Consider the following 22764-nt stretch of genomic DNA (forward strand, 5'->3'; position numbering starts at 1 on the left):
TTGCTGTTACCTCCCTGCTAACTGCTTTATTCTTTCCAAATCATTTAGCTGGACAAGGAGCAGTCATTGAAGCAGATAAGTTTAATACTTATGTATGTAGCACTGTATGTGTGTATGTGTGCCGCATCTATGTCAATTCATGAATAGACTCTCAAATCCATTCCTGGAGAGCGGAAGAGAATACGTATTGGTTCCAGTGACATTTGAAGGCTGCTGAGGCTATGCGTTATTCTCTTCTCATAAAACTCGTGAGAGAAAAAAAGAAATATCAATAATTAAGTTTTTACAGGTTACTAGGAGCAAGCACGGAGGGGTGGGATCCTGGTCCACTCACTCCGGGAAATCTTAACAAGGACCATTACGTCCTACTGAGGCATCTCTCCAGGACTTGCCAGTGATTGCCAAGTCCCAAGGGAAGCTGATGAGCCTAGAATACTCTAATTTCCATTAAGTGATGTGCTGTCACTGAGGTCCTCCCTGGCATTGGGATCGCGTAGTGAATTTGGATGTGTGCATGCCACACTGGCAAAGTGTGGTGCTTCTCTTGTAGGCTGCCCACCTGGGGTCAGGGCTTTGCCACTGGCACTGGCTCACGCTTCCTCCATGAAGTGACGTGGTCCTGGCTTTAGAAGATGCAGAGTTTTATTTCTATGGATAATCAGTGCTGGGGTATTCACCAAACTGGGCAAGATATTTGGTAATTGTTCTGGTAGTGATGACAAGTGTAGCTTGGGACATGACAGACGTGCCTTCTGCCTTTTCAAAGTCTAGGAAAGACTTTACTGTAACTTGTAGATGCAGTTAATCTTTGAAGTGACGTCTCTGATTATCCAGGGGTGGAGAGAGAGGCTTTACGTAGATCTGGTGGTGGCTCTGAAGATGCTAGTACACTTTCTTCAGGAATAAAGAATACAAACCAGAATCTTCCTGGGAGTGGGACTCGCATCTGAGACCAACTCTCTCAAATTCACCTCACCTGGCAGAAAGAAATTATATTTAGCATACTAGATACCCTATTTGTCTGTGGTTTTTCACATTACGATCACATTTATAGTGTGGGTATTACAGTGATTGGTTTAACAAAAAATCACACAGTAATTTACAATAAGTTTTTTAAAATATGACACCAGGCTCAATTTATAATCACTGTGAATGCAGCTACCTCATACAAGGTATTGGTAGATGGGTAGGTAGCTGGTATAGTAATGTAAAGGGCTTTTTTAAGTCAGTATTTCATTGTTTGTGTTTTTTAAAAGAATTAAAATCCCATCTTTTTACAATCACCTGCAATCAATTAATTTCATCTTTTTTAACTAATGTGAGGGAATTACTTTGAAATGCTTTGAATTAGGAACACCTCTAATTTTGCCAGATGGAGTTCTGGCAGTTAGTCCAAGAAAGCTCTAAAAATACAGGTTGACAAATGACAAAAATTTTAGCACTGTAAGAAACATCAAATGTGATCAAAATTGAATGTATTTTATTTATATAGAAAACGTTTTACTACTTAATGTAGGTAGCAGATGGGTGATTCAGGCCAAAATCACACTGACTTCATTGAATTGGACCTTAAATTTTTTCCATGTGCTGGCAAGCTATTATTAAATTTTACTTCTGCCAATAGTATCTGCAGTGCCTATATACATCTAGCATCTGATTTATGATGGTGAGTTGGGACACCATCCTACTAAGTACTGTGTATTCCCACGGTGTGAAACAACACTTGCCTTTGCAAAAACAGCTCAGTCTGTATAGGTAGGAGAGGCTGGGAGAAAGGCAATAGCTTCTCCGCGTTCATAACAGATCTCCGCAGATTCCTGAATTTGGATCCCATGTCACTATTGCAGAACTACCCTCACTTTTTAATGTTGTTACTCTTTGAATATTTATTCTGTATGTGGTATCAGTCTGGCATCAGTCGTTCTGCCTCTGTATATCTCACTGGTTCACTCAGTTTATCAAAATAAAGTCTCTGAGGTCTGGAGAGCCTGTAAAATAGATCGTGCACAGCTTAGGCTGCAGTGTTTAGGTACTACTGCGCTACAACTTCTGGATACTAAGCAGTCTTACACATCAAGGACTCTTGACTTTGCTGTTTCCTTTTACTTGGCAGCTTGTATTCTGAGTGTTTTTTCCTAAGGTCTCCACTTCAACAAGTTGCATAGACCATAGACCCAGGTGCTTCCTGGAGACAAGTAATTTTCAGTTGATTCCTAAAATGTATTAGAGTTCCTATGTCCGTCTTGGGTTTGGATTCCATTTTTTAGGTTTTGATAAATGTTCCTTTACCTGCAAGTGGATAGACATATTCCAGAGGAGCAGCTGGTTGTTGCTTTTATTTAAATTCTGTTAGTTAATAACGTATGTTGAGTCTAGTTCCCAAACCGTTAATTAAAACTGGTGCTGATTTGTCTTCTTAAAAGCAGCAGGGATAACACTTGCTGTGGGCTGGCCACGACGATGGTAGTTGTTAGAAGTTGAACTCTTCCAGCAATAAATCCTCTTAGCAGATGGATGGCTTTGTTGTGAGGCCGAAACAAACTTTCTTAAGCCCTTATAGACTTAATCGAAATTGTCTGTGAATTTATCTTAATAGCCATTCTAGCACATTTCTCCGTGACTTGGCTATAAATAATGACTGACTCTTTAGTAATGCTGCCTATATTACAGTGTCCTGATCTTTTAAAACCAGTACAACTAAAATATACTTAATAATGTCAGACCCTTAAAAATTTGACTTAAGCCATGTCTTCTGCATACAGTGTTTTTTTATATTATTCAATAATAGGAAATATCATAGTTTAAATTTTAAGATGGATGATGTACTGCCGTTATTACTGAATTTACGTATATTTGAAGTCTTTCAGGACAAATGAAGGATACATGAGGACAGCTGGGCTGGGGATGGCTGACAAGGTGGCATCTCAGATTGTTTGCCCTCACCCAACCCTAGTAGCAGGTCACCTGAAATCACCTTGCTGTAACGGCAGTGTTCTGGAGCTGGCAGAGGAGCATCAGGTACCTGAAGCGTGGGGGGAGCAGAGGGGCAACAACTGCATCAGCTGCCTCTTGTCCCCTTCCCTCACCAGCAGAGTTCTTCACTTTGTAATTCAAAAAACCTTCTGTGTGTTGTGTGCTGGGACAATAATTCAACTCTCACTTTAATAGTATAAATCAAAAGTAAATTAATTGGAGTTACTGGAGCTGTGTTGCTCTAAGAAAGAGAGGTATTGCAACTACTGAGTTCTTGGCTTTCATAAAAATTCCTAGTAAGCGTTAGTGTTTGGCCCCAAATCCATTTTCAGAGCGAGGTGTTCGCGTGCAAAAGCAGAACTCATGGATTTACCACGTCCTTACAGTCGTGGTAAAAATGAACAGAAATAGGCAACTGAAGGCACCTGAACTCAGTACTGAAAAGGCTGACAGCACGGAAAGGTGGGTTTAGCTGTGCTTTTGAGTGGAGAGTTCTGTTGGAGGCATCCTGCAGTACGAGATCAGAGATACTCTCCGCTTTTTCTAACGACAATAGTCTGTTTAAATATATACTTTTAAATCTATGTTTTTAAATTTTGCTTTACATATTTATTTTATAGTATATGATAGTCTTGTCCCAAATATTTTCCAAGTGATCTGACATGGCATGGCTGAACATCAGACCTTTTTCCTAGCGTATACCCTTTTCATTCTGGCAGAGCTTGAACTTGTGGCTGTCACAGCAGTAAAGCTCTCCAAGACCCTTACTCGCTTTTTCTTCTATCCTGTGTCCTTAGGGTTCTGTCTCATCTGACCCTAAAATTTTGGGCTTTTCTTAGATACCCTAACAGCTTGATTTCTTTCCTGACGTAGTACTGAAACTGTGAAGTGCCAAATGTAGTTCATTTTGACATTAATATACACTAAAGATAACCAGTTTTCCCTGTATTTCATGTATTCATAAAGCTGCATGTACCAGGCCTTCCTCTCCTTTTGTTAATTGCCATTTTTCTTGGGTTTTTGAAATACAGATTGTGTAGTTGTGTAGCATAATCTCTTTGATCCTTTAACAGAGAGGCTTTATTTACATTTGAGGAGTATAGTATGTCAGCTTTTTGATACTCCACAGCTGTATTACAATACTAAACAGGGCAGAAATAGAGAGTACTGTATTACACTGATACTAGTTTGAATACTTGTACCAGTAGGTATTTGTGTGATTTGGAGGTGTTTTATTTGGCATAGCACTGAAAGAGTATAATCTTCATAAAGACAAGCATTGTGAATTTTGTAACATAAGTGACAGATAATGACTTCCTCTCACCTTCATTTGTGTAGCATTATCTTCACATAAAGAAACGTAAAAGAAGTAATTCAGGAAGCATTAAGCAAAACAACATAAAATTGAAAAATGCTGGGATTACTGTGGCTTGCCAGGAGATAAGCTCTGCTACTTTCTCAGTTCTATAAGGACTTGTTAAATGACCTAGCTTAATATGTCCCAGGTGAACAACATGCTGTTGTTGAATGAGAATTCAAGAAGCTGTCCTGTGATATCTCTAGATGGTATCACTTTCCAGAGAAGTTTGCATGTGAAACAGCACTGGGGAAAGATACCTTACCAAAATAAGGTGTCATAATGAAAGCTATCATATACTCAATCTGGCATTTTCATCATTTGCAGCTGAGAAGCAATGTGAACGTGGAATAATATATTTTAACTGCAAGGTACTCGAGCCCATACACAAGAATTTGAGACATAGTGCACTGGATAACTTAGATATCTAACCTTCAATTAGCCTAGTTAAGACAGAGTGTGGAGGAGAGAGAGAGACATACTCCAAATCTTTATTTGCATTGAAATACTCTTGTACACGATACAGAGGGAGTAAATGTCTTGAAAATGTGTTTAAACCACAATATTTGAGACTACATTAATTTTTATGACCTCAGAGTAATAAGCATGCGATAAAGTTGCAAGCTGTAGCATCTAAAAGATTGGTGTTTAATTAGGGAATTGTAAGCTTCTGTGCATTTAAAATCAGTGGTATTTGAAAAGGACATATTCCGTGAATGTGCAATAATTTATGGAATTGTGGGATCTTTTAGGTGACACAGGCTTTTAAGTCGTTGAGGCCAACTGTTAACCCGGCACTGCCAAGCCCCCACTAAACCATGTCCCCAAGTGCCACATCTTTGAAACACTTCCAGGGATGGTGACTCCACCACCTCCCTGGGCAGCCTGTTCCAATGCTTGATCACCTTTTTGGTGAAGCAATTTTTCCTAACATCTAACCTACACCTCCCCTGTTTCCCCTTGCCCTGTCACTTGTTATCTGGGAGAAGAGACTGACCCCCGCCTCGCTACAGCCTCTCGTGTCAGGTAGCTGTGGAGAGCCATCAGCCCCCCCGAGCCCCCTCCTCTCCAGGCTGAGCACCCCCAGCTCCCCCCGCCGCTCCCCGCAGGATTGTGCCCCAGCCCCTTCCCCAGCCCCTGCCCGGCTCTGGCCGCGCTCCAGCCCCTCAGCGTCCCTCTGGCCGTGAGGGGCCCAGCACCGAGCCCAGCGTTCGAGGGGCGGCCGCACCGGTGCCGGGCATGGGGGCACGACCGCTGCCCCGGGCCTGCTGGCCACGCTGGCTCTGACACTAGCCACCCACGCGCTGCTGGCCTTCGCAGCCCCCCGGGCACGCCCGGGGGCTCCCACCCAGCCAGCCGCCAGCCAGCCCCTCCGGCCCTTTCCCACCGGGCAGCTCCCAGCCGCTCCTGCCCAGGGCTGCCGTTTCCAAGATCCTTTTTCCTCCCTCCTTGTAGAGGGACATCACACTGGCCAACCTCCATCTGCGGGGCCCTCCCCGGTGAGCCAGGGCTGCTGGCACATGATGGAGAGCGGCTCGGCGAGCAACTCCGCCAGCTCCCTCGGTGCCCTCGGGTGGATCCCGTCCGGCCCCACAGACTTGTGCATGTCCAAGTGGAGCAGCAGGTCTTGGTGGTGCTTTTTCAAGATGACCGGTAACTGAATACATCCAAATAGGTTTTAGTGCTATAACTTTGATACACTGTACTTGGCATCTATTATACAGGTTCACAGGTACGTCAGTGCAGTGAATTTGGCCACTCCAGATTTGGGATGGAGACTGAGCTGTCTCCTGAGTGAACAGCTCAAAACTGAGACCATCAGTAAAAGCACAACGTGAGTACACCAGTTTGGCTTTTGCTGCATACTGGTTTGTTACGGGTAATGGAGGAGGGAGGTTGAATTCTGTACTTCAGTTTGTCCCCTGAATACAGAAACTGGTAACTCTGACCAGCATAGATGTTTCAAAATTCAAAAGTCAAATGAAGTCCATGGGATGCTGCGTACATGTAGCTGAAATTATATGTGCTTGAATTCTTTGGCATTCCAAATACATGCTTGGGCTTTTATAGCTAAGAAGTTACTGATATTCAAACTGGCTGTTTAATTTTTTCACTTTGCTCTGGTTAAGTGTAAAAAGTGGTGTGGTCTGTTTCTTGTTTGGTGCTTTCAAAGAAACACTATGCTTTTATGTTTAAATTCATATTTATTTTAAATATATAAAATCTAGAATAATATGCCCCAGTCTTAAACTCCTAATATTATAAACTGGTGTTTAATGTTATCGTTACTTCAGTGTTTTTATAAATGGTCCAGCACAGTAGGGATATATAAACCCTATTTTCATTTACCAGTTTTAGTACTTCATGATTCTATTTCATAATGCCTTTAAAATAACGAATCTGAAATGCTAGGCCTGGATGCATAGGTGACTCAAAGTACCTACAGCTAGCTTTAAAACTGCTTGAAAAAACTGGAGGAAAAAAAAAAAGATAAAACTCGACCTATAATAGTGAAAGAGAAGCCCAGTATAGTTCATTGCTAGCCAGTCTGCATGCACATGCCTCGCATCTAGCTTGCCTTTTCCACAGCTCTCCTTTCAAGACTACCTCCACCTTCTTTCCAGCTCAGCTCTGGTTTCCTTGCAGTGTCTGAATGTGCATCCTAAAAGATGAGAAGTTATCATACTGCAAGGGGCCAGGCAGTTTGGAGGGGCTGCAATTATGCCATTGTGTGCCTGCTTTTTAAGTGTATGCTCCCAGGCAGAGAGTTTGAATAAGACCCACTATTATATCTCGCCTAGCTCTCTAACCACAAGGGAGTGATTGAACGCAAGTGGCAGAGCAGGTGTAGTAGCCTGTGCAGCAGCGGGGCACTGGGCCATGCAATCCTTGAGGATTAGTCTCCAGTCCTAAGAACTCTCAGCAATTTATCATTCTGATATTAAGTCTAAATTTACCTTTTGTCTGTTGTCATTGTGCTACTCTGCAAGTCATTCCCTCTCCTTTGGGCAACCGAGAGCAGCTCCCTCCTAGTGCTTGTGTTCCTCAAATCCCTGCAGTTGCTGCTGCATGCAAAGAAGCCCTGCTGAGAAAAGAGCCCCTGCTGCTTGCATACAGCCTTGTTGGAGCCTTGTCGGTGAAGGAGAGCTGGCACAATTCATTTATTGAAGTGGCCTTGCCCCAGAGATAGCTATTGTTTGTATTGTAACCAACTCTGCCACCTGGGGACTGGGAATGGGGCAGGGGCGGCATGAGCTTCTGAGGTGGACTGTAAATCTAAGGGCTGCGGATTTAAACCTGTTTTGTCTTCTGACTATGCAAGAGCTCAGAAATCATCCTGACATCTAACATTTGCTTCTCACTCCTGTTTTTTTGTGCACTTTAGCCTGAAAAGCCTGATTGACATGAAACCCTGCTGGAGTCTTCAGCTTTCACACTTGCTCTGGTTTCACGCTGTTGTATTTTAAGATTAGGAGAGCAAAGGTTCATGTCAGATGTTGTTGCTCCTAGTGTCGTCCCCCTTTCCTCCACCCAAGTCCATGCTGTCTGGAAATGGATCCACCCTTCCTTAGGAAACCCAGACAGTGAGGAAGCCACAGCCCCTTCATGTTTTTGCATTTAGGTGTGCCTGACTGAATGTAAATTTCCTCAAAGCTATTGCAGCTCCTAGATGGGTTTGTTTTTACTTCAGAGGCTCTGAAGTTGTATCTCAGTGTATCAAACTGGACACAAGTCTAGTCTGTAGTCTCTCCCACAGTGGAAGGGGAAATGGGGAAGACAAACTGGAACTGTGTCAAAAAGACTCAGTCTCTTTCATCCCTTCTCTGTAGGACAGCGGCTGATCTGTAATTGATGATCTGAACAGAGAATTTGGCTCCCAGCTACAAAATGTTGCAATATGCTGAATTAGTTCAGTAAAGTGAGATCTGAGAGCTCCAGCCTGCCTGGGTATGGATGCAGCAGACGATAGGTGTGCCAGTACCTAGAGCTGACTGCTGCCACTAAGGAATAGTGAGCGTCCTGGGCTGTGGTGTCCTGCCTGAAATCCCTCTGCCCTCACTGCAGAAAACCCCCAAATTAAATGTGGGACAGGAAGCTACTAACTGCCTAACGGCAATCTGAGATGTACTCCCACTGTCTTCTTCAGACATCCAACCCAGGTGCAACCATTCAGAAGCACCTATGTCTCTTCCCAGTGACTGTCCAGAGAGCTTGAGATCCTACTTTAGCAGCAGTGAATTGTATCTAACTTGGAACATCACCTGCTGAAGGTTTCCAGTGGTTGCAATGTCGTTTTGGCTAATAATGCAGTATAGTCTCTTTCTCTCCTGTTCACTACCGTAAAGCAAATTGAAACCTGAAACTGGAGTAACACAGGAAAGTTGGGCAAGCACAGGAACAGATGAAATATTTCTCTCCTCTTTGAGGTAACAAGCTTGGCAAAGGGGCTACTTCACTTATCTTAATCTTTTTGTTTGACCAGGCAAGGGAAGGGATTGACAGCCTTACCTGAGATACTTGCCCAGCTCCCCTGAGCCACCAAAGGAGTTGAGCTGGAACAGCACAAGCTCTGGCCTGGCTTATTTATCCTGCCTTCAGTACTTGAGCTACCACATCTATCGCTGTGCTGTGGTCTGCAATAGGAAATTAAGCCATAAACCAATGTTGACTTCTGTTGGAAGTCATCCCATACCATAGCCTTTAATAGTTGCCTTTTAGGGACAGAGCACCCCCTTTTCTGGGTGACTGGTTACCTAGTTCATGATAGGGTAGAATCGATGGTTACGGTAGTCCCAGGGCCCAGTGTGCTCTGAGCCCAGCTGTTGTCTCTTGTCTTCCCTGTACTGATGCTTTAAATCTTGTTTAAATCATCTTCTTGCTGTCAGCTGTGTGCTGGCTTGGGAAAGCTTAATTCAGTTGACTAATCTATTGTTCCCATTTGTTTGTCTGTGTGGATTCTAACAGGAGAAGGCATGGGTTTTAGCCTGTGACAGCAGACAGCACTTTTTGGTCTGCAAGATGCATATTAATAAAAAATTTAAGTCTTGTGTGCTTTTTGTAAACTAAAATACTGGATTTCCAGTTCAGAGTCTTCCAGTATGTACACACAGAAGCTAGGAAATACAGGTGATCTACCCTTGTTCTTACAGATCAGCAGTTTTCTTGCACATGTCTGTACTTACATGTAGGAGCCATTATTTGATTTAGGTTTTGAACAAACCCTCTCTGACCCTGGAATTTACAGTCATCCTTTCCTGTAAGAAGAAATGAAATGAGTAATTTCCAGTAAGAAACAGTTTTTCTGGTAAAGTTCTAACATTGTATACATATATGTAAGTGTGTGTATAAAAATATGAAATAAATAAGCAGGCATAAACCCAGATTTCTTTAAAGGTTAGATCTGGTCATGAAAATTTGAGGCTGTTAAAAGAAAAACCCACCTTCTTCTTACAGTGTTTATGCCAGCTGAAGCTTTGAGACACATCAGCATACTTTACTTGAGGAAGCTCAGGTTTACATTAGTCTCTAAAAATGTAATCTTTGACTTCCAGCTTTCTAAGAAAGTTCGGCCTTTCTTCCCTTACACAGCATCTGGCCACATTATGCCAATTCATTCGCCACCTCCAGACTGCGTTACTGTGATCTGTTTTATCTAAAGCTGGGTTTGAGCATGATGCAGAGATTTCAGTGGGGACAGCATACGATTGCCTGCCTGCCTTCTCTATGCTTGAGGCCACAGTGGGCATCTAAAGCCTGTAGTCTGCTGCTTCCCATTTAGTTTCAATACCTATTTAAGGCACTGATCTAGTTTTCAAATCAATAAATGGATCAAGCTTCAACCACATTAGAAGCTGGATTTTAATCTATGTATGACTGTGGCTGCTGCATTCTTGTAGGACCACACCAGGCATACAGCCCAGACTTACCTATTCTTTTGATGATTGACAAGGGAAAACCTGTCAAAAGTTATTATTTGAATCTAGAACCAGAATTCTCTGTGGATACATTTCAGAGCTTCCTTAGAAAGCCTTTTTATACTTCGGTATTTCAATTGTGAATCTCCTAAATCTTCTCCCACCTGCCCTTTCTCTACTACGGTGTTTACCCCAGTGAATGTTAACCTTCGGGAAGGAAGACTGCCAGGCATTACAGGGTATCTGCGTCATTTCTGCAGTGTTATGGATAGGGCAACAGTGAAAAGAGTGCCAAAACAAGGCAGATCATCTCATTGTCAAGCATTTTTAGTTCTGTATTGCTTCTGCAGCCTTTTGTGGATGTTCCAGGATTTACAGGTAAATATAAGGTCAACCCTGGAAGGCAAGGATATTACCAGAGAGGAATAGATTCAAAAATTAGCAAGAGCCAGGTAATTAATATACATAATAGCTACTCCTGATTCAGAATTTGCACAGCTCCGGGAGAAGGCACCATGTAATAAATTACATATCCACTGTGATTGTATGATTATTCATATTAAAAATTATGTATGAAATAAAAACCCCAAGCCTAATTTTCAGACGATGGGTTAAAGCTACAGTGCTGGCAGCTTTTACTGCCTGGTAAATAAAGCAGGGACAGAACTAGCTGCTCAGAGGTGTATTTTGTATTGACTGAAGAGGGAATAAAAGGGGCATGTGTAGACAGACTAGCTGCGTGGTCCCTGTGCCTCTGGGAGTGTGTACTACTGTCTTGTTGAGTAGTGGACTTTGATGTGTTAGAGTTGAGTTGGGAAGAACTACCAGACTTAAGGCAGGCAGTTTGACCATGCAGGACCAGTGACTGGGAAAACTAGGATTAAACAGTGTGTGCAGAACTGTAATATGGGTCCTTGGTGGATATGCAGACAATATGCTGTGAAGTAACTGTAGTACCTTAACAGATGCTCATTAATGTGTTGGCATGAATTGCAGCAAACAGCCATATGTGGCTCATTTGCCAGCATTTCAAGAGGAAAGCCAAAATTCCTTTATTATCTTGGTCCAGATTGCTACCCTGTCTATTTTTTGTACCGCTACAGGAATTTTTGAGGCGAGTTGTCTGGTCAAGTGTTTTCTCTCCCATGCTTCCAGTTGTGGCTGTTTCAAAGAAGGTTTAAATGCTCATTGTGTTCCCATCGTAATTACATTGAATTGTTGTGTGGATGAGGGTGGGGAGGCTATTTTTTCTTTACCTCAGCTGGTGATCAGTTTATATCCTCCAAGCATGACAATTGATATCTTTTTGAATGTTCTCCATTAGCTAGTGTAATATTAGATACTATTCTTATTCGTACAAGTGTCTAATCCAGCTTTTGTTCTCTGAGCTGGCTCTGACAGAGGATATCCGAGCTGAAGAGAGATGGAGAACAAGGAAGACAGTGTACTGATGCGGTGTGACTGATGTTACTGGGAACGCATAACAGTAATTGCAGGTTTTTCCTGCCCTCGTTTCCTCTTCCTGTTGGTACTGAAGTCAATAAGGATTTGAAATAATTCTTCAATACTGTGTTTGTATAATAATTATTGATATTATAAACAATGAAGGCTTTAAACTTGGAACATAGTGACATGCCATCAGGAAATTTTAAGTGTTGTTGCTGGTGGGCTGGCGGGATCAGACAAAATACAGTGCGAACACTATTTGTTTGAGTGAGGCGGGAAGTCAAAACCTTCCCCAGGCCTTTATAGTTCAAGAATTTGTTCTAAATTTTGCCAGGAGAGCAACTTGTCTAAGAAAGCAGCTTCTGGAGTAAATCAAAGTCCTTGTTGCCCTTAGGGCCTCACTGAGATGTTCTTCTCAGATATCAGCTGCATGAGAGATGAAAATTAGTGTGTCTTTCTGACTGACTGCTATTCTACTTTGCCTTTCCAGCAGCCTGGAGAGATTTAACAGAATCACAGGCCTGGAATGAGTGTGGAGTTGTCAGCAATCTCAGTGTTTGGGAGGCCTGAGGTTTAAGTGGAAACCTTAGAACATGGCTGGACTAGAAAACTCTTAAGGAACAAAGAAATACAAGAAATTTAGCCATTTAAAGAAATAAACCCTGTTTATCAGCCTTGGAAATTACTGTCTTTAGCTGTGTCTGGCCGTGGATTGGCAGTAGCAAGTGCTAGTTTTATTCTGCTTGCCGTTCAGCATAGGACACTAGGCAGGAATAAGGAACAGTGTGCCCTGTAGTCCTGTAAATGTTGTCTTGAAAAAGAGAAGCTGGAAAGAGAGAATAAGAAATAAACAACCATGTTACATTCTTTGTTTTCAATCTGATGCCGAGTGATACCTGAATCCGGAGATTCAGACCTCCAGGATTATTGATTGTTTAAACTCTTATTACTGTGGTTTTATTTGAGAGCAGTCTGGAAAATTCTGAAATGTCAGAAATGCTTTGTAAGACTCGGTGTAATTCTAGGGCTTGTGAAGTAATAATGGTGGGAAAATGTTCTTTAAAAATGTTTTAATTTTGAAAGCATACAGCATGAACACCTTATTAATTCAAAATATTTCACTAGCATTTGTACAGATGATGTCCAGGTTTCTTTGTGGCTGCTTGACATTTTCTCTTTTTCTCTAAATCTTACTATTTAGCCACTGAAAAAGTGAAAGAAGAGGAAAAGCGATAAAGGAAATCCACCAATAAAAAAATACAAGAAAACTGAAGCTTCTTTAATGCAGGTTTCATTTTTTAGGAAGATGATTCTGAGAATAAGCTTTTTGCTGGAAATTAATATTTTAAATGTTTCCTGAAATGGAGGAAAAAAAAAAAACAACTTCAATCTGATAAGGATAGCTTGTTCTGTTTAAGAACTTTGATCTCTCTCCTGCCCCTGGCCTTTGTGCAGCTCTGTCTCCCCTTTGTATAAATCACAGGCTGGTCTTTTCACTCCAATTTTGGAAGAATTTCAGGTATGCCTGTGTCAAATTGCCCACATAACCTTCACTGCTCTAAGGCACACACTAACATTAAGTTGTTTCTGTGTAACAGTGTCCAAGGAATCTGCTTTACCTCTGTCACCTTAAGGTAAAGTCACCTTCTACGCGGACTTTTTCAGGTAACCTGATTAAAATCAGTATCTGCCCAGACTTCCAGCTCTGCCACGTGTGCCTAATGGCATGGCAACGTGAGTCCCTGCAAACAGAGACCACAGATGAAATCTGGCCCCAATGAAGTCTGAATTCCTGCTATTTTTAGCACCGTAGGATTTGAAGAAAAATGTCTGTCTTTCTCCCGTATTGCTGAACTTTCTATGTGGAGTTGTCTGGATCTCCAGAATCCTTCACCTTCTTTGTTTTCTCTTACAAAAAATTACATCTTCTTTCAAGTGTTGGCATCCCCACAGCCTTAATCAGTGCTTAAAAAAATCAGAGATCACTCTGGTTTCAGTATTTGGGCAGTTTTGATTCTCATCAAGATGTTCATACAGTGTTGTGCCAATTTCCCTTGCTGTCTGCCTTTAATTTCTATTTGCAATTTCCTTCTCTTCTAATCTCAAATTAATCTATCCCAGTAATACTCTAGTTCTGCTTCTTTGCTTATTTCCACGTTTCACACAAAAATCTGTTTATTATATTTTACTTTGGAAAGGTACTTGGAAATTAGGAGTATTATAAGAATAGCTGTGCAATGCAATGAATTTTTTAATCTAAACCAAACCTCCCTCCCTTTGAAACAAAAGCTTTTACAAGTGGCAAAGAAGCAGATCATCAAAACTTTAAAGTGAAACTGCTATCACAGAAGATTGCTTGTATTCCCCACTGAAGTGTTCAGTGTGTCCACCCAGTCCTGGCGCAAAAACTGAGATCAATGACTAAGTTGAACAAAAATGAAACGATTTGATTATTTTTTCAAAAGATTTTGGATGGTCCAAGTGGTTATTAAAGCAAGAAACATAAGGATTGTGATTCTGGCCCAGACCCTGGCTTTTCCAGTGACTTGTAGTACTTAGTTTCTCTGTGCTCTCAAGTCTGAGCAGTGAAGAGGATAATGCTGATAATTCAGAGAACCGAGAAAAGTTTACAAATTACTCTGAAACTGTAGCACTAATTGTCAATGGTTCATCCAGACATTCCTAATCTGCTCCTGAAAGGGACTACTTAGTTACCGAAGCCAACCTACCAAGGATCCCAACTGAAGAAATTTCATCATCTCCTAACGCAGATGGGATGATACGGCCATGAATGAAAGGAGAGGAAACGTGCAGAGATGTGAGCAGAACTTTGTCTTGCCATTGCACAGTTCTGGTTCCAGAGCCATCAGGACTAAGCTTGGGTCTTGACTGCATCTTTGGATTTGTGTTCTGTTGGAGTACAGATTCAAACCAATAGCATGAGTTTTGGAGTGGTTTGTTTTTTTTTTTTTTTCCCCTGCATGAATCCTTTAATTATTGCCCACAATTCCGTAGTTGATTCTCTTTTGTATCTTGCACCTTGCAGCTCATCAAGATCTCTATACAGTGTTGTCATGCTTGGAGATACATGTTAGCTTAGATTCATCCCGTATGTCAGACATTGTTTGGAAATGAGGTAGAAACCAATGGGCTGGAGTGTGACTTCTTCCACATGATACTAATGCTATATAAAAAGAAATTATAGATGCTGAAAAACTTGCATGACTTAACTGATCTCCCAAGGTACTGGCACTTAACCATCCCGTGAATCCACTTTGTCCTAGGTCAGTTGTATATGTGCTTAGCTTTTGGAAATAGCTTTGGTTTGTAGCATGTGCAAATGGAGTGCAAGTCACAGAAGCCACTCATGCATAATCCAAAGCCAATTACAGTACTCAAAACTCAAAGAATCTTGCCTTTAAAGTGTCCTTGATCGATTACCAAGTTCTTCCTGTTCCAATAATAGCTTCTCTGATTCTTTCTCTGAAAAATGAAATCACTTTATGAAATTACATTAGTGTGCATTGAGAGAGTACCAGTTATCTGATCTGACATTTTATATATTGATTGAAATGCTGAGAGACAAGGAAGTCATGATTTATAACAGTGCAGTGAAAAACTGAGAAACAGATGAAGTAAGGTCACAAAACATGAATGGTAGATGGGAGCTAAGCACGCTCAGCTGCTGTGAAGCACAAGCCTTTAACAGGGCTGCTCTGTGGTGTATGGGAAGATGTGCAGGGTTCTTATTCCCCAAACTGACTTCGGTTTGCTTAGCTGCTTTAGTTCTCTATGTAGTCTTACCAACCTATATGGAACAAAAAGTACTGATAGTAAGAATATATATTAATACCTAATCCAGAACTTCATATTAATAGGTCTCAAAAATACTTCAGAAAGGTAAAGGAACAGAGATGTCCCAAGGTAATTATCTAGCAGACCGGTGGGGGAGCCAGGATAGCCCCCAGCCTCGTGAAGCCCATCCAGAAGTCTGTCCTTTTGACCGAATTGCCTCTAATCGTGAGAGCACGGAAGGGTGATGTCAGGATGGTTTTGTCGTCCACAGTTTGACATAGCAGGGCAAGTTAGATTTAACTTGAACTGGTTTGTGTGGCATGTTTGGCTTTGTCAGCCTGCCAGCCTTGGCCACTGGGGAAGAGCACAGAGTATCTTTTAGGGGAGGGTTTTCTAAAAACAAGATTTTTGCTTTAATTGCTATTTACATGTTCCACCCTTTGCCCTTTTTCAGCTGCAGGGCAGCTGAAAATCTTGTTCTATTTTAAAAGCTAGGGCAGGAACTTGAGGCTAGAGACTGCAGCCAAATCAAACAGGAATCTCACCAACCTAATAGAGGGTTGGCTGATAATAAAGGCTATCTTCCCGAGCCTTTAAAGCTCTCTTCTTCCGAAGACACTCCCTTATCTGAAGCCTTTGGCTTCCCATGAGAGGGTATAAACATCTCCCTATGCGGCAGGGTACCCTTTGACATTAAGAGGAAAGTACAACTCAAGATAAGTTGAAGAAGCTTTTATGTCTAATCTCAGTAAGCATTCAGAGACTGTGAATGTCTTTTTATCCCGAGTTGCTGAGGTTTGTTTTGGTTTTTTGGCTGGCAGCACATTTTGCTTGGAGTTTTATGACATCCCTCATGGCTTTTTTTTTTTTTTTTTCTTTTTTAAGCTGAGCTGTCAGTGCAGTACTTGTTTGGTCAAGACTTGTGTGTTTACTTGGCATCTTCAGTACATAAAACTAGCGCTGTTCACATGGCTTCCATGCAGCCAATTCTGCTAATATTTTAAGGCTCTGACTAATGTGGCTTGAGGGTAAATGTTTTCTGACTTTAATGTTGTACCTTGCTCACAGGAGCAAGTTTTGATGGCTTTTTTTCATTGGCAGAGGTTTCAATTTTGTCAATTCACTGCTATTCCTCGTTAGGGTTTTTTTTAAAGAGTTGGTAAAGTTTTTGTTCTTTTTTCATAGCTGCTGGGATCTGATCAGTGAACAACTCATAGAAAGCCCAGCTCTCTTTCATACAAGTGCATTAGTATATCCATGTGAAGGCAAGACCCCTACACTCCCCCTGTAATAATAATCTCCTCTTCCAGGAGTGCTGGGTTCCGATGTGCTCCCCAGGACCTTGCACTGATCCTCGTTTCATGTCCCTTCCCAGCCTTTGCGTCCCAACCACCCTTCTCCTGGCTAATGCAGTACAAATGAGTTCTCCTTCAGAGCCTGGCACAGGCAGCCCCATTGCTGTCCTTACGGGCTGAGGCTGAAGGATGTGAGCCGCTTTGTGCCAGCCCAGAGCTGTACGCTTGGCTTCTGCTGCGCTCCAGGCTGCCTGGCTGGGAAGATACTGGAACTGACCTTTCCCTCCCAGCAGCAGTGCCAAAAGCCTCTCTCTTCTGCTCGCTGGGAGCCAATTAGAGACAAAACAAAGACATTTCAGCGTAAGATTTACCCTTGTGGCTTAGCAGCAGCGCTGAGCATCAGTGGAGGCTTTACTCAAAGGCTGTCTTGAACATCCTCCTTCTATGCCATGAATGAAGACTGGGAGTCCCTCACATGTTCCCAGTAAGCACCACAGCCCCTCCACATGGGGTGTTCCCCCACGTTCCAGCCACCCTTCAACCACCTTCATTTCTTTCAAAAGGAAAATGTCCCTCCAGGCTCATGGTGTGAACTTGTTTTTAGGTGAAGCATGTGTATTCAACTACCGTAATTAACCTTCCATTTTAAAGCCTCCATTTTCAGATCAGTTCCCTACAGGCTAATTTTTCTGTTTGCAGGAATGTGTGAGTGATGCACAGATGCTCTGTTGGGATACTTTACCTATTCATTAAGTTTGATTAGATAGCATTTGCACTCTGCCATCTAAGAGTGCACCACTTTCTGATATAATTAGTGTTCCTTCAATTAGGATAAATGGCTGTTTCATTACTTTTAAGTGGGTCATTAAAGTGCCATTCCAGTCTCATGCCTCTGGAGCTGACAAGGGTACCTGCACACTCCTTTTCACAAAGTCAAATCTGATTTCAGAAGGGTAATGGAGAAGGCAATGTACCAGGGCAGATGTTGCTCGTGACTCCTGCTGAGAGTAGTTCCTGGGTGGCTGATTTTCCTGTGTGATTGATACTCTGATTCACTGATGAGACAGAAGTACCTATCTGCTGAGGCACCTTTTGAAGTTCCTGGAGTCAAAAACTGGGAATTACTTAAAATGCGTATTGATAAGCTTTGTAACCATATGAATTCTTGTTATGACTGTGGAAGTGTGTGGTTGCCACAGGGAAAACACAGAGATTGTGCCTTATCAACAGCAATCCTTGCATCTTTGTTTTCTCATCCCCACATTCGTCTTCTGTCCAGGGGTCATGCTATTTGCTTGTAACCTGAGTCCAGCAGCCCCTTCTGTTTCTTGAAGAGGCTTTGCAGTTCCTGAATCATTAGATACTACAATGCTATAAAATAATTTCCTGAGAATTGGAGGGCAGATTTCTAGCCCACATCAGAAAATTGTGATGTATTTTGGGAAGGGATAGACACATATATTTTGCAGGGGAGATCTGAGAGCGCCAAGTCACCATGGTGGTCCCTTTCTCTAACTTTTCCTTTTCAGATGTGGAATTCATAGACAGCTGCATATTTTAGAAATACTTAAGGCCACATCTGCAGAAGAATAATCTTGATCATTTTGGATGCTGTAAGCCAGAAGCTGGTCCAGAACTGAGATCATCTGATTCTCCCCATCAAGATCTAATAGTGTATTAAAAATTTCCCAAAAAGGGCTAAGATTTTGGAAAACAAAGATTATACTCTTGCTGTGGGATTAATCTCCTCAAGATGTAGTAAAAATGCCTTTTTAAAAAACCTAAAATATTTATGGAACTCCCTGGGTATCTTTCTATTGATGAAACAGGGTCAGATCTTAGATTGCTTAAAATGTAAAAAGCCCATTTGTTTTTCTATGCATTTTTTGTTTTTCTCTAGTTTTCTCTAATTTTCAAGCCCTTTTGTTTTCTTCTGCCTTGTGGTTCCCAGTCCTTTTACCACAACATAACTGTGTAAGACTTCTCCTCCCCAGTTCATCCAGCATACAACCATCTAGATAATTTTTAGGCTTTCATCTCATGACTCCGCAAAGCCAAAAATGCCCATTAATCAGTGACCATCTTACTGGTTAGGTTTATTTCTAGTAAGTGTATTAGTATTGAAGAAAAAATTGTTCAAAGATGTTTTTCCCATCCTTCTCAAAGTCAGTGGATATAGGGCAGGCTGGCTGCAACCATTATCCCCTTCAATGACTTCTCAGTGGGTAGTTAGAAACATGCAGAGTAGTCACAAAAGGCAAGTGGGAGCTAAGCAGGAGGGATTAGAACTTGAGAAATTTTATTTAATTAACCTTCCTGCTAAAGCAATCACATCTCACATCTCACTTCTCAGACTCTTACCCTCCTAGGTCATGTTTTCTCTGTCACACTGTGAAGTAACACACAGAATTATATAGCCTTCTTGGTATCTTGGATTTTTTCAAAAATATAAATAATTCTGAAGTGACATGGAAGTATAAATAGATGGAGCATGAAAATATTTGCTACTGCATAAACAGTTACCAGTCTGTCAAAAATCTATGCAGCTGCTGGCTCTCTGTGGGAGGCGAGCCTGAGTCTTGCACCTTGAGCCACTTGTGACAAAGCTTTGCATTGATCCCAGATGCTACTTTGAAAACCGAGGCTTGATACATCTCTAGCCTTTGCAGGAAGTCAGAATAAAGCCAACAGCTTCTGTCCAAAATCTCTGCCGGTTTTGCTGTGGATGGTGTTTTGGTGGCATAGCAGCTTTTAGTGATGATTCTGGCTGCAGATACACATCCCAGGAGAACAGAATGATATTTTGCAAAGCTGAATTTTGGTGACTAAGGCATCGAGCACATAGTGATAGCTCATCAGGCATTATTAATGCATGTATCCTGGAGCTCTAAAGATGAGGGTCTGGCCAAAGGTTCATAGGTTCAGGCAGGATGTGCTGCTTTGTCATGCCAATGAAATAGAGTCAACAGGATATGGAGAGATCTCCAACCTGAGTGTAAGGGCTACCAAAGGGTCACTGAAAGAAAAGCTGCTGCTTCTATATGTGAAGTACAAGCTGTGTTCCTCCAGGGTGTCTCCTGCTAAGCTTCCTCCTTCAAAGGGGTAAAGCCGAGGTCAGAGAGCAGTAAGTTATTAAGTTTAAAACTCTGTATTCTGAGGTCATCTGGGAAGCAGCAGAAGCTACAGCATGGCAGAAGGAAGGGTGAGCTTTGCTGAGAAGAGCTGCTGTTGTGCTTCTGCAAGATGTAGGTCTGTGTGGTGGATTTCATCGCCCCTTGCTGTGTCTCATGGATGTGAAGTATGGGCCGATTTCTTGATAAACAGCCTGCTGCCACGGGATAAGAGACACATAAGAAATACCACCTTTCTCTGAAAATTGGGAAGGCAGAACAGCCCAGCCATAGTGGTTACTTGCAGCTACCTACTTGTAAAATATTTTTCTGCAGACATTCCTGATAGGTCCCTAAGTTACAGGGCCAGGCCTCTTTCCTAAGGGCTTGCAAATAATGAGTATATGCAAACCTGAGGTGCGTCATGGGATCCTTCCTAAACCTTGGACCCTGCAAGGAGTCTGTGGAGAGTAACTGAGTGGCAGAAATAATTGTTTCCTAAGGACAGTGGCCCTGGTGCTGCTCCCTTAAGTCAGTTGGTGGTGTCCGAGCAGGTATCCCGGGTTGCCTGTTGAACAAGAAGGTTAAAGCTGGTTGAGTGGCCACTGCCACCTCTTCATTCTACTGTTTAGAATTTTAATTTAAGTAGCTTCCTAAATCTCGCAACCACTATAGTATCATCAGGATGGACTGTCCCTGGGCACCTCTGCTAAAAAGGTGCCTCTCTGGTGCCTTTGGCAGCTGCCAGCAAGTATGTTGGAGCCACGTAGAAAACTGTGGCATCTTACTTGTTCTTCTTCCTCGGGCTTCTTGTGACTGGGCAGCCCTTTGATCTTCTGGTGATTTTAAGACCATAACACGTATGCTGATGTAGTGGAGTTGTGCAGAGGAAGCATCAGGCTTTGTAGCTATGTGCTTTGTAGCGCTGTAACGCGAATAAGATCTAGTTCTTTCCCTTCAGCTAACAACAAATTATGTTGCAACCCATCCTCAGACAGGCTAACATTTTCTGTATGCGCTGGCCCTTCCTCCTCGCAGGGTGCAGAACAGGCAGCGGAGCAGCGGATGGGTCCCCACCACGTACGTCGCGATGACCAGCTGCAGCCTGGCCTGCCCCTCTCTCTTCAGGATCGGGCTGTTGGCAGAGCGGGTCGGCCTTCCCCAAATTGTTTACTACAGCTACTCGCCAGCATTTTATAGGCCTTTCTCTTTATCTCTTAGCTTGCAGATAGCTTATTCTTCTCTCATGAGGTGTACGGTACATGTTCTGACAGCACACATGTCTTGGTGTGGAAATAGTCACAGTGCCAAATCCTCTAAATATTGTAAAATTCCAAGACCCAGTCCAAGTATCCTAAAATAGCATGTCTGAGCAAACTTCCTGGGGCTTTTTAAACAGCCTTCTGATGTGTGTGCTGGGGTATGAATGGAGCTGCGGATTTCTGAAGTGTCAAGGGGGCGAATGTGTGTATACCCAAATAAGAATATTATGAATGAGTCTCTTCAGAGAAGAACACTGATGAAAAGGACACTGTTAGCAAAAATGACCGCAGAAGTATGAGCAAATACTCGAAAGGAAGAACACCCAGGGGGAGTGGGTTCCCACTTTCTAGTGAACTACGTTACTTTCTTTTCAGAAGTCGTGCTAAATAGGAAGGATTTTCCAGTTTTAGCAAAACACTGAAATAACGTCTGTCCTCAGTGAAAGTTCTTCTGGGTGTAAAAACAAATGCCAGTGTACTTCCAGGGCCATAGGACAGGCCTGTGGATTCCCCTCTTAAGAGGGGAGCAATTAAAAAAAGTTAAGCCCTTCTCCGTCTTCTGTGTTTACAATGCTCCATATGCATGGTATTTAAATGTCTCTCAATTTTAATGCATTTACAATTACAGCACCCTTAGGAGAGAGGGCTTGTGCTAGTCTTCCCATGAAGAAGGTGAAGAAGTGAGGCGTGAAGAGGGTAATTTGCACAAGGTTCTTTAAAAGTTGAATTTGTCTCCTTTATTTCAGGTTATTGGTTTCTCGTACCATTCTTTAATTTAGTCCCTACATCTACAATATGAACAGGGAGTGGGTTGGCAGGGACAGTGCCCTCTGTAGCAAAGCAGCTCCTCTTTCTTCTTTCTCTTCTGGAAACTTCCGCTAGCTTCAGATATGATTTTCTTGCAGCCATTGTTGTTAGTAGTTCTTTTGCTTCTCTGGGTTCTTCAGGTCTTTCAAATCACACTACAGATCTTTCGCAGCCAGTCTCTTCTTCTGTGAAGTGATTTGTTTCCATCTTCAGCCAGGACCTGGGCTAGAATTGCACAAAAATAAAAATGAGGGCAGAAAACTGAATGGGCTTTTCTAAAGCCTGTCTCGAGTTTTAGGAACAAAAAAGAAGAAACCCCTTCATTATTTAAACTAACCAAGCTCTGTTGTTCCCAGCTCGAGTCTGTTCTCCATCAAGTCACATTCCAAATTACTCCTGATAAAGAATTTAAAGACAGAACCGAGTGAAATACTATTAGCTCTGTATTAACCATCAGCCTGCATTTTCCTCTTGCTGGGCATGTCCCTGAAGGGTATCAAGGGATTCTTGTAAAGGTGCTGTGTGTTCTGGATTTCTCCTTGTTCCACACAAGCTTGTATTTCCCCTTGTGCCATGAGGTCTGTCAGGGCAGCGCTGGCTGCTACAGCTGAAGGCTGAGCTGGAATCTTCTTAAAATGTTGTGCCTATGGCAGGACAAGTGCAGTCCAGGCTTCAGACACATAAGGAAGGGCTGTGATTAATCTGTGAGTTTTCTCAGAAATCTGGGTAGTGAGCGTAGTAGACATACCTAGGTAAATGGTTTGTGGACGTTTCCTAACTTGTATTAAATCACACGCACATTCC

This window comes from Falco rusticolus, chromosome 12, assembly GCF_015220075.1.
Source record: "Falco rusticolus isolate bFalRus1 chromosome 12, bFalRus1.pri, whole genome shotgun sequence".
Classification (NCBI taxonomy): Eukaryota; Metazoa; Chordata; class Aves; order Falconiformes; family Falconidae; genus Falco; species Falco rusticolus.